Source organism: Acomys minous (assembly GCF_964271855.1).
Source record: "Acomys minous genome assembly, chromosome: 11".
Classification (NCBI taxonomy): Eukaryota; Metazoa; Chordata; class Mammalia; order Rodentia; family Muridae; genus Acomys; species Acomys minous.
This window is the reverse complement of record NC_140492.1, coordinates 69582382-69598289: the sequence shown is the minus strand read 5'-3', so window position 1 is coordinate 69598289 and position 15908 is coordinate 69582382. Positions and strand designations below refer to the sequence as shown.

General features: G+C 43.9%; 1 protein-coding gene across 3 annotated transcripts in view; it reads left to right on the top strand.

Annotated features, from left to right (window-relative positions):
* The first annotated feature begins 4979 nt into the window (after nucleotides 1-4979).
* Nucleotides 4980-15908, top strand: part of MAP3K13 (mitogen-activated protein kinase kinase kinase 13) — a 162623-nt gene continuing 151694 nt past the window's right edge. For 2 of the 3 annotated variants that reach the window (XR_014783251.1, XM_084801742.1), the window contains exons 1-8: nucleotides 4980-5100; nucleotides 6472-6599; nucleotides 6732-6836; nucleotides 10869-10969; nucleotides 11357-11440; nucleotides 13056-13194; nucleotides 14646-14784; nucleotides 14910-15002. The gene's annotated coding sequence lies outside the window, so the exon portion shown is untranslated. The remainder of the gene's footprint in view (nucleotides 5101-6471; nucleotides 6600-6731; nucleotides 6837-10868; nucleotides 10970-11356; nucleotides 11441-13055; nucleotides 13195-14645; nucleotides 14785-14909; nucleotides 15003-15908) is intronic. The other variant, XM_084801743.1, reaches the window with a different exon arrangement.

Genomic DNA, 15908 nt, shown 5'->3' with positions numbered 1-15908 from the left:
GCTTGGTGGGCGGCGTGCTGGTTTTTCTTCTCCTTACGGTACCAAATTGTCTACATGCACGGTTCCCAAATTTGCTGAGTTCATGGGTGTGTAATATGCCAGCTAAGCAGGTTCTACCATGCTGCTGTTCGTAAGACTGCTGAGTCATTTGATGGTCTTCTGATCGTTGGTGTGACTTCCACAGCCTTCTATAAGTTTTCTCAGCTCATCACAAAGTGCTGCTGCTTCCTGGGGTACCCTTCTAAGCACTCCACAGCAGCTGCGTGTTACCTCTTTGTGCTAGTGCGTTGCTTTCCCTGTGGCGACTGCTTTGCCCTGTATCCTCAGTTCACGAAGGCATCGCAGGTTCATTACTGCTTCAAAGAAACCTTTCTAAGCTCCGGGGACCAATATAGTGCCCGGAGGGTAAACGGTAAACCCTATCGTACATACTGAATTTTGCCTGCTGGCTGATGTGGGTCTCTACCTTCTCTACCTATGAGAAGGACAGAGGTGGCTCTTCCTCTCCACCTCCAGATCTCTATCTGCTGAAAAGCTCAATCTGTTTTCTGTCAGGCAAAGAATCCCAAGATTCCTTGGGATAGCTTAAATTCAGGCTCATTGAAAGGAAAAAAAAATCTCACCATTGCTACCCTCCTGTGTTTTACAGTGAGTCCACTCACTGGTGTCTGGGCGTTGGCTTTGCTGAGCGCAGTAGAATGGTACTTGGTATGGTTGTTCAAGCCTGCAATCCCAGTACTCAGGAGGCCGAGGCAGGAGGATTGCCATGGGTTTGAGGCCACCCTGGGATATATAGGTGATGTCTCTAAACAGGCAAACAAAGGTGATGTAATGGTTTTCTCTCCGTTTTCCTCTGTATTCTTATCTATTGTCTCATCTTTCCATTCTATACCCACCATACTTTAAAAAGAAATATTTTTTTTTTAAAAACAGCAGCTTGGTTTTTAAAAATATTTATTATTTATTTATTTTTGCCTGTATGCATACCTGCAGGGCAGAAGATCTCATTATAGATAGTTGTGAGCCACTATGTCGTTGCTGGGGAATTGAACTCAGGACCTTTGGAAGAACAGCCAGTGCTCTTAACCTCTGAGCCATCTCTCCAGCCCAAGAATATTTTTTAATAGGTAAAAGGGTAAGGGCACTAGAGGTGGTCAGAGGAGCTGAGAACTATTCCAGGAATTCATTTACTTTTTTACTTGTTCAGCAAATGTTTAAGACCTATCAGCTCCCAAAGTCTTGGGACACTGAAACGTTATCATTATAGGTAATAGTTCAGTAGGTCAAAGGAGAGATGGAGTGGTGAAGGGGACAGAGAAAAACAGAGACAGACTGACTTTATCTCCTGTCACCTAGTGGGCACAGTGGTAAATTTTACTCCTTTTCCTATGACATGTAGTGTTTGTTCAGTTAAGATTTTTACAAAGACCTTGGAGCCTAGAGAGGTGAAGTGATTTATTTAAAGTCATATGGCCATTAACTTAGATTATCTTGAGGAACCAGATCACACAAGTGTGTAAGCTAGCACACCTGAGATCTCCAGGGTAGACCAGCAGCCTGGAGTCCCATGAGAGTTGGTCCTGCAGCTCCAGTCCAAAGGCAGATAGCTACCTGGAGGCAGAATTCTCATTTCCACGTGACACCTACCTCAACCTTTTCCCTCTCAAGGCCTTCAACCCCTTGGATAAGGCCCGTTTTATTCAAAACCAACTAATTGGGGCTAAGAGATGGCTCATCAGCTAAGAGCACTGGCTGCTCTTCTGGAGGGACCAGGGTTCAATTCCCAGCACCTACATGGAAGCTCCCAACTGTCTGTAACCCCAATCCCAAAGAATCTGAGGCCTTTCTCTAGCCTCCTTTTCATAGCATCAGGCTTGCACATGGTGCATGGACATACATGCAAGCAAAACACCCACACATAAAAATAAATTTGAAAAAATTTTAATGGAAATGGAAATGTTATTTCCACTTGAGAAATTTTACAGAAACACCTAAAATAACATTTGATTGAATAAATATCATCTGTGATTTAACCAAGTTGACTGAAACACCAACCAAGGACCAGGTATGAACTAGACCTAGACCCCCTACACATATGTACCCCAATGGGCAGCTTGGTCTTATGTGGGCCCCCTTATAAGGGGAGCAGGGGCTGTCTCTGACAAGGACTTCCTTGCATGCTTTTTGATCACTTCCCCCTAGTGGGGCTCCTTTGCCAGGACCCTGTGGCAGAGCATGTACTCAGCCCTGACGCAACTTGATGTGCAGGGATGAGGGGGCTCCCCTTTTCTGAGGGGGGAGAGGAGGGAGGAGGGAGAGAGGGTGGGACCAGGGGCGAGGAGGGACAGAGCTACAATTGGGATGTAAAGTGAAGACAGATATTAGTATTTAAAAAAAAAATTTTTTTTAAAGAAACACTGTTCCCAGGGCTTTAGGCATTAGAACTGGCCACTCATGCCAATATGCCAAGCAAAGCAATGTCAAGAGTGGCAGGTCAGAAAAAGAAGATTTAATCAGTGCAGCATGCTGGGAAGAACAGATATGGGTTCAGTGACTTCGAGCCTGCCTTCAGCGGCTACCAGGAACTCTGCCACTTTATACAAGAGAGATAAGAAGGAAGGGATCGGTTTCTGAACAGCTGACCAAACAGGTGACCTGGGCTGGGCCAATAGTTTGGTTGTAGAAAGTTGTAGCTTTTATCACTTGTGAGGACCATCTGGTTCCCACGAGTGTTCCTGCTCTAGGATACAACCTTGTCACAGTGGATAATTGTGCCATTGTAGACATGGAGGGTAACCTGTCCAGTAGTAGGGTTCTCTGCTCATACAGATTACTGCCAATCAGTCCTGTTGTTCCTAGAAGCTAAGGTAACTACAGAAACCAGTGAGTGGGAAGAAGAAGTTGAAGAGGCAAATGACGTGAGAGGAACCCTTTTGAAAAAGTGCAAAGGCCATGGCGCACAGTGTCTGGGTCTCCTGTAGCTGACTATGAGATCGGTGTAAATCTTAGAAGTCTAGTTTTTAGTGGTTTAATTTTTGAAGAAAACATTATCAGCTTGTATTTCTAAAAATCAAGTTATGGCTTTCTGGAAGCACAGGGAAGGGGTGCCAACGGTTGGTGATGGGACTAGATGTGCCTACCATAATGCTGACACTGACCCACCCTTCCCTTAAAAGCGCTGCCTCCCTCACTAGGTAGGAAACTTTCCTAAGTGAGTGTTCATTGTCTTCATCTTTGTATCTACAGTGCCTGTTTCTGAATAAATGAATAATAAATGGAACTAAAGAGGCTCAAATTCTAGAACTATCACTGGCTAACTTTGTGCCTTGTGGCAAAGTAAAAAGAAGAAGAAGAGGAGGAGGAGGAGGAGGAGGAGGAGGAGGAAGAAGAAGAAGAAGAAGAAGAAGAAGAAGAAGAAGAAGAAGAAGAAGAAGAAGAAGAAGAAGAATTACAAATAATCATTTGGTCTAAGCCAGGAGTGGCTGCGTGTGGGTTCTTTTCTTCGAAAGGCTGGGCTGAAAATCTGGCCACAGAGTTTTTGTTTTGTTTTGTTTTGTTTCGTTTTTCAGCCTTCTGGAGGCTAGCTGAAGAATGCTCCGACCTGCGACCCGGTCGTGAAGGAGACCTTCTGAGACTGGAGGAAGCACCAGCAGCTGCTCTCACCCGGGGTTGAGACAAGAGAAATCTGCGTCCCTTCCAGAGGGGGAAGGGGGGCTCTGGCTTGTGAAAGGCCAGACTACACTTTATTAAAATAAAGACAAAAGAGGCAAACAGCTAGATTTTAATTCACTAAGCTTAAAAGGAAAAGGGCAGAGAGCTATGGGGAAGGGATGGGGGTATGTGCCCCGCAATCTTCCAGCCCCTGGGTTTTTTAACTAAGCTTACTTGAATAGCAGGAGACACTCCCAGGACACTTCCCTGGCCTTGTCTCCAGGGCACCTTTGATAGGTTTTTCGTCAAAGAGCCAGCTTTTGACACCTTTTGTGTGGGTTAGGATCTGCAAGGAACTATCCTTTAACACATTTGGGTCTGGCAGCCTGCTGCCAGCAGAGGTTCGGCTCACCTATTTCCGAGCTCGAAGCTTCCCGAGACAGAGCAAGACAGAGCGTCCCTCCTCCTGCCTGCAGACAAAGGCCCACAGCTGCACGTGCCTGTAACACCTGTCAACACTAGGGGCTTCAGGTAGGAGGCCAGACAGAGCTACACAGGGAGCCCTTGTCTCAGAAAACAACACAAGTTATTGTTCTAATAGAATATAGCGCTGGAAACACGTCATCTAGTCTAACTATATTCTTCTACAGGTCTGCGGGGGGAGTTCTGGGTTATTTGGAACATTAATCCATCAACCGCATTTCCACACTACTACTAGCTAGCTTTGTCATCTTTCTAAAGTACACGTTGAGACGTTTCTTTGAACTAGAAGAGTAAATGAAACCGTAAACACACACACACACACACACACACACACACACACACACACACACACACACACACGACCCCCGCACTTAGCACGGTAACTCAGCAGCAAATGCTCTCAATTATACTTCAAGTTGGTTCCTATATACGATATATCAGGTTCCAAAAAGGGAAGGTAGCCAGTCATCAGCTAACCAATGAACAAAAGTAGTTTTAGTCTGTCACTCACATATGCGGAACAAGAGACTATATCATTTCATGGGGCGGGGGTGGGGGGGTGCGGGGGGTAGAGGAGTAACTTAATGTTCATTGCAGAATGCTGGAACTTTCTATGCATTATCTCCAGTAGCACAACAGCCCAAGGTTGTGCATACTAGTGTTTTTCACAGTTGGGTCAGGCTCACAGAGGTAAAGTAACAACCTCAGAAGCGAACCTGCAGCATCACAGCCAGAAAAGTGCAATATCAGAGGCAGACACCCGGACCCGTCTGCTAATTACCGAGAACCTGAAGAGCCCGGGATCCCTGGAGGTGGCGGTGCCGGAAGTGACGTCACACGCGGAAGTTGTGGAGGCGGGAGAGGCGCCTGCGCGCTGGGGCAGGAGTCCCGAGCTGTCAGAGGGACACAGTGAGAGGAAGGATAGCCGGCGTGCGGACTCCGCTTCGGGCCGAGAACCTGGAAGAAGTAAGTCTTCTAGGAACCTGGCGGCGCCAGCGTGTGCTGGCGACGTGGCTTCTGGGCCAGCGGCGGCGCGCTCAAGTCGCTGCCCGTTCCTCAGCCGGTGATGGAGTAGGGGACAACGACCCGGTCTTCTGTAGGTCGGTGCCTTGCGAGTGGTAGATGCCAGTAGGAAAGGGTTTGTACCCGAGTGCAGCCGCCAAGAGCATCCCAGGTGCCAGCATCCCGCCTCTGAATGCACACGCAACTCCAGGTTACTTTGCTTGCCCCCTCCCTGCCCTATGATAAGGTTGCAGAAGAAAATCCGGACGCGTTTGTTTTAAAGTTAGTGAAATTTACAAATAGGTCCTAATCTCTTGGTGGAGAGGATTAAGGCTTCCTGTGGCTACCTTTACTTTTCTGGGGAGATTCTGGGGAGAACGGGGTGAGGAGGCGATACGAGGGAGGTCTTCGAATAATAAACCGGCGTTGTCAGATGGTGGTATAAATGCCTTTTCAGCAGTATAAGCTTTCTTTTCCTTAAAGATTTCTTACGTTAGCATACAACATTTGAAAGATTCATGAGATTTGCAACGAATATCAAAACAGTGATTTATAAATACACAGTTAGGCTTCACCTGATGCGAAGGAACGATTGTACAACCCCTGCCCAAAGCAAAAACCTTGAAGATTAGAGTGTTTCCCTTGTTTAAAGCGCCATTAAATGTAATGAAAAAAAAAATGAGAATGCATTCTGCAAAAGCAAGTACTGTAACCACCTTGTTTGAGCTCTCAGATGAAATACAGTCCACACGACACATAGTGCTGTGTAATGGGATCTCGGCAAGAGCTGCCACCTACATGCAGCCCCAGTGAGGTGGCTGTGCATGGGCTATCAAGATCTTGAAAGGTCCCCAAAATGTGCCATTAGATTGGATAGAAGGGAATTAGGAGACCATGAATTTATGTTGCTGGTTGTGTTTTGCCTAAGACACTAGTAAGCATCTATAGATTTTAAACCTGAGCTTTTCTTCAAATCAGTTGAAAACTCCAAAAGTAAACATGTAAATACCCCCTTTTGCAGTCAAGTTTGTGTTTGTTAACATTTATATCTTTTCGCAATTCCTGGATGCTACTGGTATCCCACTCAACCCCACTGTATATCCTTTTACTGTGCCGCCATCTTAGAATATATTTAAATATGATAAAAATTTAAATTTTGAGATCTTCTAGCTCAGTATGATTGTTTCTGTATAGTCTTGGCCACTTCAACCATGTCCGGGGTCGTGTCCACCAAATCACATATCTAAGTGTCCGGATGGTGTAGCTGCTATTCATAATGTAATTGCGTCCCAGTGGGAACCTAGGCATGTGTATTGACATTTGTGTGGTTTCCAGCTTTGCAGAACCCTGTGCTACCTATGGACTCTGAAATGGGCTTCATGTAAAGAAACCCCTGATGCATTAACGGACAAAACATGAGTCAATTTGTGCTGTGGCATTCAAATCCTAGCCTTTTGGAAGAGGTAAGTTGTTGATTCTGTCTCATATTAGGTAGTGTATTAGAGGAGCAAGCCCTGACTGAGTCCAAAAAGAATTTTTTTTTCAAGAAGGTAGAAGCAACTCAGACTTAAATCTTTGTTTTTATTTAAAATCAGGTTCTTCCAAGGCAAGGCGTGCTTTGTTTGTGTGATGACATGTGACTGTTTCCCTGCCGAGGAGGTCAGTAATGAAAGAGAAGAAGCCAGGCGCACTGTGGAAAGGTTACTTGCCCACCGTCCTTTTTGGGAGAGCCTCCTCCCATGCTTCTCAGCCTGGTAGAAATAGCCAGAGGTTACTATGTTAAAATAAAGGCTCAAATACTCATCTAAACCATGTGGCATCCAAGCTTGTCTGCAAAGTAGTGCGTGTCTCAAATCTATTGAGCAACTCTATTTTGTGCCTTCAGTTTATGCAAGGCACAAGTACCAATTGTTTCCCCCTTATCTTGCCTTATTTATATAATATCTTTTCCTTTTTCTCCCCTTCCCATTTCTTAAAAAAACTCTCTTTTATCTTTCTGTTGCACCCTCCTTCATTTCTTTTCTTTCTTTCTTTCTTTCTTTCTTTTCTTTTTTTTTCTTTTTTTCTTTTTCTTTTTTTTTTTTGTCCCATTTTCATTTTCCTAATGCATTAGTCTGCTTTCAACTCTGTGAGAATGTTTGGCATCTTTTAGTCACCAGGCATTTAATTTAAAGGCATCTTCTTGTTTCCTTTGTGGATATACTGGTTTCTTGCTTACACTTACTTGCTTCTCTTATAACAGGTGCTTCTCGTAATGATTCATCTCGCACACATAATTGTGCCTGCACACAGATGTGCGCATATAATGATACAATATTGTATGGAATAAACAGTAATGATAACTAGAAGTAGACACGCTGTAATGTGGGTTTGGCTAAGTGGGTATCTTCCTACATGTTACGCTCTGTAGCTGATGTAAATAGTAAAGTGCAGCCAGAGACACATGTGTGGAACAGTCTCCCAAGGTCCACTAGAGAGCTGTGTGTGCAGCGTGTTTTCATCTAGTGTTTTAAGCAGCGTATGTCTGCGCTTGCATACCTGCACGCGCACACAAACATACATATGTACGAGGTTTCTTCAAACCGAAGCAAAGAACATAGACTTGCTGTATAAAGGAGGAAGAAAAGTTAGGTGTTTTCTTCATACTTTCTGCTAGCTTCACTGTTTTATTTTTGAAGTGGCCATGTATTTTCAGAATACTATGAAACAAACAGCAAAGTGGTGGCCAGTCTGCCAAACACAGGAGCCCCTCACTACCCCCACCTCGTGGTTAGGACGAGGGTCAGACAGTGCTCTATTCCTTTTTCAGAGCTTCCGGGAGGGTCTGCTGACATTATGTAGGTTTTAAACTTCCCCATTAGGTTGTTGCTATTAATATGAACTCATGCCAGTGAATCTAGTTCTATGAACAGTGTGAGGTATGCCTCTGACTTGACCAAGTGAAATGGCTGCTCTTACCTCCGCTTGTGGGGTACTTTCTGTTCTTCTGAGCGGCTCAGGGTCACTAACTGGGATGGGGTGTGCTCCAGTTAGGGTCTCTGCGCTGTCGTGGTCCTAACGCTCAAACCCATGGCCCTGCACTGTTCTAGGCCAGTATTCTACCCTGCCCTAGGATGCTGTACTTTAAGCAATTCTCACAGCTACTGTACCACATGTGTGCCTGGTGCCGTGGAGGTCGGAAAATGTGTCGGACCTCCTGGGACTGTAGTGTTGCAGACATTGTGAGTCGCCGTTTGGGTGTTGGGAATTGAACCTGGGTCCTCTGGAAGAGCAGCCAGTGTTCCTAACAGCTGAGCCAGTTTCCCAGCTTCTCCATGGTCTCTGTGGCGATTATAACTCTTTTAAGACATTTTGGAGAATGACTTGTTCTCTCTCAGCAAAATCAGGAAGGCAGAAAAGCATTTGTATTCTCTAGTACTTGGCATTGGCTAATTACCTTGGAGTCAGCAAAAAATGTCTGGTGGCTTTTATTTCTCCAGATTCTTTGTCTTTTCAAACTTTTATTGTGGGGCATTTAGAATAACAGCACTATGCGCCTTACAATACTACTGTCAGAGTTTTCCAAGTATGTGAAAATACAATCTTTATTAATGACACTTAGTTTGAGAATAATCTATGCATGCTGCATACATCTGTGACACCATTGTTGTGTGTCTTGTTAACATGAAGTCACTGCAGCTAGGGTCTGGGTCATGGTTAATGGAATAGAACAGGTTTTAATCTGTCAGATATTTCAGTTTTTTGCTTATGTGTGGTGCTGGGGATTGAACTTGGGAATCTTAGAAGCTCCGTGTGTGCTTATATTATTGAGCCCCACACCCAGCTTTGACTGGGATTTTATTTATTTAAAATGAAGTCAAGCTACCCACCGTTTCCCCACCTCCTGAAGAGCTACAGTCCTAGTTGTCTGATTTTGATTTGCCCTCTCTTAAGATTTATCTATTTTGATGTGTATAGGTGTTTTTAATTTTTCCTGCATGTATGTTATGTCTGTACCATGCGCATGAATTGCCCGAAAAGGCCAGAAGAGGGCGGCAGATCCTTTGGGACTGGAATTAGAGATGGTTGTGAGCCACCTTGTGGGTGGAGCTCTCAGAATTGAACCCAGGTCCTCTGAGAGAGTAGCCTGTGCGCTTAAGGCCTGTGTTCTTACTGGTATTTATATTTATACTGTTTTATACATCTTTCCAGCCCCAGGCCTGTATTTTATGCTGCTATTAGCGTACTACTTTGTATTTTGCATACAATTGTCTCTTTTAAGTGACACTTTTTCCCCTTAAGGTCTTTGAGATTAATCACTATTGTCTTGACCTTGCATTCTTTTCTTGTTGTCGATAAATTTAAAAAAGCAACCTAAAAAAAAAAAGCAACCTAAAGGAAAAAGGGCTTATTTTAGCTCTTAGCTAACAGGTCCTGGTTATGGTCTGTCAAGGTGAGGAGCTTCAGGAGCTTGGAGCAGCTGGTGACACTCCACACACAGTGGGAATAGAGCAAAGGATACATGCATCACGTGCTGAGCTTGCTTTCTCCACTCCTTGCATCCCCTGCTTAGGGGATGGTGCCTCCTGTAGTGGGTGGGTCTTCCCACCTCAGTTAATACAATCTAGGGCATTCCCCGCTGACGTGCCCAAAGGCCTGTCTCCAACATGATTTTTTTTTTAAACTTGTGTAAAGTAACAACACTGTTTCTCAAAGTCACAAAGGGATGGTCACAGGCAGGGTGTCTGGAGTGGTAGTCGTGTTTTGCTAAAGGAGGAAAGAAAAAAAAAGACTACTATTAAATTTAGATTGCTTCCCTGAGTCAAGATGCTAAATGCTGAAGGTGATACAGAAATAAAGGAGATGAGCATGGACATAAACAGTTCCTGAAGAGAACTAGTTTATCTATTCAGTGTCTGCCTGTCTGCCTGCCCTCTCTCTTTGTCTGTCTGTCTCTCTATCCTTCTCTCTCTCTCTCTCTCTTTCTTTCTTTCTCTGTCTCTCTGTCTCTGTCTGTCTCTGTCTCTGTCTGTCTGTCTCTCTCTCTCTCTCTCTCTCTCTCTCTTTCTTTCTCTGTCTCTCTCTCTCTCTGTCTCTCTCTCTCTCTCTGTCTGTCTGTCTGTCTGTCTCTCTCTCTCTCTCTCTCTCTCTCTCTCTTCCCCCCCCCCCCAAGCCAGAATTCCAGATAGGAAGTTATTAAGAGTCAGCCATTTTAAGGCCTCAAACTGAGGCCTGTCCTGGGCTAATTCATGATTTTGAGAGTATCTTAAATGATTTTTTTCTTTTTCTTTTTTCTTTATGTTTTAGAAGTTTTAGGATTACTCTAAAGGTTCAAATGACAGGAAGGCAGCAAATCCTGAGAATAGAAACGTTAAGCTTTAACAAGTCACTGGCTGGGCCGGCGGATGGCGCAGTGAGTAAACAGTTAATGGTTGAGGTCTTTCAAGATTCTCTTCGTGATATTGGAAAAAAAAGCTCAACTTATTGTTTTCCCATTTTAATTAAAGTAGACCCTTATATAAGCTTATGCCTTTCCTGCCATTTCTGTTGTGTATAATTAAGTAGACCTTGCTAACCCAGAAAGTATGAATACACAAAACTAATTAATAGACACACATTAGGGTATATGAGAGCGTTTTTATTTTGTTTTTATTGTTTTGCTTATGTAAAGGAGTACCCCGATCAGGTAGCTTAGGGGGCCTGGGACTATCTTGGGTTTTCATTTGTCTGTGTTTTTCCCTATAAAAGAAAAGATCCTGGAAGAGCTGAGGGAACATGTGAAGTACATTTGCTCTCTGCCCACTTTGAATCCAGAATTAATTCTGAATGAAAGGAGACATAGGAGCAGTGCGAGGTGAGATGGACTGTGCCTGAGAAGTAGCAAGCTCCAGGGCTTAGGGTAGCGGAAGTGAGCCTGAGCATCAGGAACGTGGCAGAGGGCTTGTGCTGTCGGGAGAGGGTAGACTAGATTATTGTGAAGGCCCCTTTCAAATCCTAAAAGGTTTTACTATAGCATAGAAAACTGATTTATTATAGAGGCATTCTGTTCCTAAGTTTAATTAGCAATGCCTAATTGTGTGTGTGCATGTATGTGCATTCATGTATGTGTGCATGCCTGCACGTGTGCGTGTGTGTGCGTGTGTGTGTGTGTGTGTGTGTGCGCATACGCGCGCGCGAGCGTGCGCATCAGAGGTTGATATCAGGATGTGTTCCTCAATCACTTCTCACCTTATTTTTTCAGACAGGATCTCCCACTGAACCTGGAGCTCACAGTTTGGACTGGGCTGGCCAGTAAGCCTCCAGGATCCTCTTGTTTGCACTCTTGGTACTAACTAGGGTTACAGATGTGGTGTCACGTGGGGCTTTTACATGAGTTCAAGTCTTGATGCTTGCACTGCAAACACTTTACCAACTAAACTGTGTCCCCAGACTCAGCAGGTTTTTAAAAAAGATATATTTATGTATATGAGTACTTGTCTGCATGTACATCTGCACACCAGAAGACAGCACCAGACAGTTGTGAGCTGCCATGTGGGTGCTGGGAATTGAACTCAGGACCTTTAGAAGAGCAGTGAGTACTCTTAGCTACTGAGCCATCTCTCCAGCCTCTGACTCAACAGGTTTTTTTTTTTCCTTTTTTTTTTTTTCTATTTTTGAGACAGGATTTCTCTGTGTAGCCTTGGCTATCCTGGGCTCCCTTTGTAGACTAGGCTGGCCTTGAACTCACAGCAATCCACCTGCCTCTGCCTCCCGAGTACTGGGATTAAAGTCATGCACCACCACCACCTGGTGACTCAACAATTTTTTAAAGCTTGAAGTTTTCTTGGGAACAAAGCAAGCAGACAAATAAGAGCTTAAAAAAAATTTTTTTTAAAAGACAATTACAATGTAATCAAAAAGTCATTGAAATTAAAAATCCTTTTCAGAGAATGGAGAGGTGGCTCAGTTAAACAGTGCTTGCTGATCGGTTATAAGGACCAAAGTCTGGATCCCAGCACCCATGTAACAAGCCCTGCGCTCATGGAGGTGCCCATCTACACACACACACACACACACACACACACACACACACACACACACACGCTCATGCCCATACATGTGCACATACAAACAAATGCATTCATGAATTAAGTGAATTCTTATAAAAAGCTCACTCCAGATAGCTCTAAGGATGAACAGAACACAGCCCTTCTGTTCCCTGCAGGCATGTAGTCCATTTGTAATTACCAACTCAGCTGGAGCTTCAGATGGCTATAACTTTTCTTCAGTTGCACTGAACAAGCTTACAGTACTTTTGGTAGATGCTTTCCAATTGGGACTTGAAAAGTATTCTGAATTTTCCCCTTTGAAGGCTTTGTTATACACACACACACACACACACACACACACACACACACACACACACACTTTTAAAAAAGCTTTTCCCCAGCTAGCTGTGGTGGTTCGTGGCTGTCATCCTAGCCATTGATAGGTTAAGACAGGAGGGTCAGAGTTTGAGGTCAGCCTGGACTTAGGGGAGATGTGCACCAAAAGCATTTAAACCCCAGTTTCTTCCCTGCCCTACAAAATCAATTTGATTTTATGCCTTTTTTTTCTAACAAACAGTTTTACTTTGCTCTTAGAGACTGAAGTGTTCTTAGGAGCATCTCATACTTTGGCTGTCAATCAGAGAATCAGGAAAGTATCATTAAAAATCATTATATCTGAGTCAGCCTATAAGTAGTTCTGTGGGAACTGCCAATTCTGTTGCCATTTGTGCCATTTGTAGTGGATAATGATAACCAATAAGACTAAGCCAGTGAAATTATGTGTACTAGATATTTCTAAGGCCCTTTGTTGATTTTCCTCATTTTCTTATAGTGTGGTATCTAGTGATCTAATTGTTTCACCTCTACAGACTCTTAGACTTTATAGTAGATTTGTTTTGTTTTGTTTTTAAGCATCAGGTACCACGATTTTGAAGACCATGGCTCATCCTTGTGCATTCAAGAGTTGAGTGTGAGTGACTTCGAGACGCAGAGCCTCTTAGAAGCTTCACATGTCATCTGTATTGAGGCTTTGCCTTAAGCCCTCACACAAGTAAATGCTCAAAGGGACTGCAATCTATTAGTGCAGTTTTATGGCTCTTTCTTCTGCTTCAACTTCTTTAGCCATCACGGTCCTTCATGTATCTTACATTACTGTAGACAAGAACCAAAGAAATGGTACCTTCTAGAAGCTATTACGCTCTGTGGCCTTTGTTGGTGGAGAAGTATGAACTTGGCGGGGAATTTTCACTTGGGTTTTATTAAAAATTTGAATGAATAATGTGAAAGTGAGGGTTATGTATTTCTAAGTATGAGGTTAAAGAAGTGTGTGCTCACGGTGTGCACAGCCCTGGGTCCATCTGCTGCACCGTGCGCGCATGCGCCAGACGTTGGCGTACACTCTCAGAAACCGGTCCTGAGAAAGGAGCCCTAAAAGCTAACGGCTCTTACTCCACCACTGCCTCCTACCAGCTCCATGCCTGGGACGGTCAGAGCATCTCTCTGGCTCTTCGTTTCATTGGGCAGCTGTTGTTTACATGGAAGAATGCAGAGCAGAGCACTTCCAGTGTCTCTCCCATGGCAAGAGTGAATGTTGTTTCCATTTTTATATGTAGAAAATGTGCAGTGGCAATTAATTTTTTTCTTGTGATCGTAGTTTTCAAAGTGTAATTTTAGTTCTAGTGCCTCTGTGCACATTTTAATTTCCTGGAGAGTCATCATTTCATTTCCCTTTATATTTGTGAGTAAGGAATTAATACTTACTTAATATCAATGACATTTGGTTTAATTGAAATGTTTTGTGTTTCATAAAAAAAGAGAAAGCCAGGTAGCTTGTACTACTGTTTATCTGGCACTTAGAACACTTAATGATTGGTTCAACTTCGATGTATTAGAAAAACTATGCTAATATTTTACTTTCAGAATTTTATTTTATTTATTTTGATGTGTGTGTGCATGAGTGTGTGTAAGTGTATGTAAGTGTGTGAGCATGTGTGAATGTGTGTGTGTGTGAACATGTGTGTTAGTGTATGTGTGTGTGAGAGTGAATGAGTATATATGAGTATGTGTGCGAGTATGTGTGTGTGAGTGATTGTGAGTATATGTACGAACATGCGTGTATGAGTGTGTGTGTGTGTGATCATGTGTGAGTGTATGTGTGTGTGTGTATGTGAGAGCATGTGTGAGTGTATGAGTGTGTGAGTGTGTTTATATAAGTGAGTGTTTGTATGTGAGAGCGTGTGAGTGTGTGTGAGCATGTGTTGTGTGTGTGTGAGTGTGTCTGAGTGTGAATGGTTATATGTGGGTGTGTGTATGAGCATATGAGTGTATGTGAGAGCATGTATGTGAGTGTATGTTTGAGTGAGTGTGTGAGAGTATGAGTGTGTATATGTGAATGAGTGTGTGTGCATGTGTGTGAGTGCATGCTTGTGTGTCTGTGTCCAGTGCCGTTCCTGTGTGCTGTTCCTTATGTACCATCCATCCTTTTTTGTTTGTCTGATATAGAATCTCTCGTTGGTCTGGGACTGGCCAGTGGTCAAGCAGACAAGGCTGGCTGGCCCTGAGCCCCAGGGATCGGTCTGTTTCTGCTTCCCCACCGCGGAGACTATAAACCCACACCAAGATGTTGGCTTTCCCCTCAAATGTGGGTTCTGAAGATCAAGCTCATATTCTTGCAAAGTACCTTACTAAGTTCATCTTTAGGTTCACAATTAAGATAAAGAAAAGCTCACTGTAATCAGCTTATTCAATTGCTTCCCATAAAAACAGACATGTCCTCTTTGAGGACATCATCAGTTATCAGAGGGTGGCTGTTACAGAATGGAGTGCTTTCTTCCAGAGGACGTACATTCCAACTTAAGGGTGAGGAAGTACTTATTTATTTTAGTGTGTACATGTGTGTGTGTTCACGCATGCGCAGGCCGCTCAGCTTTTATGTAGGTGTTGGGAATCTGAACTTAGGTCCTCATGTTTATGTACCTACTGAACCATCTCTGCAGCCTTGTTCCTCCCTTCACTGCTCTGAAGTACTTGGCGCCTCGGAATTGCTTGGTTAAATTTAGCAGAAGGCTGTACAAAGCACTGATTTTTCTCCTTATGCAAATCACATAAGTGTATACAACCCTAGGGATGTAAACACTTGTCAAGGATGTAAAGTGTAGGCACTAGCTACTTGTTTCCTGGTCATGGCCACGCTTCTTGCATCGGTGGAGACAGAACAAACTGCTAGATCTTGAGGGTCGAGGAGGCTGTTAGACGTATGGCAGCCGTGGTGAAGAGCACGCTCCTGGCTGTACCTGGCGTTCTGTTGTTCCTTCATCCTCCCCTAAACCAGGAAGCACGGTGATCTTCATGACCATGTAAAAGTACTAGCTGCCTGTGAGAAAGCCCCCAACCCAGGAAGTGGCTATGTTGCCTGTCCTTGTCTATTGTCTTCAGCCCCTGTGAGTCTAGCCTGCCACCAGCCTCTGTTGTCCCTCTTCTAAATACCTCTGAGCCACCTCTTTCAGATCTGACCCTGCACCCTGCTCTGTTGTCATGTTTGTCTGAACTTCTCTAAAGGAGTCTTGGTTGGCTTTCTGTATTTACTCTTTTCTCCTCTAAACCACTGCATTTATAGTCCTCTTTTTTTTTTTCAGTGTAGTTGTAATCTTTTGGGTCCCCTGATTTAAATTCTTGAGGTTTTATTGCCTTTAGAATTCAGCCCAAAATGTTCAGTGCATTAGGGAGCAGCTGCACTGACATTCCAGTTCCCCTGTACTGTCGTCT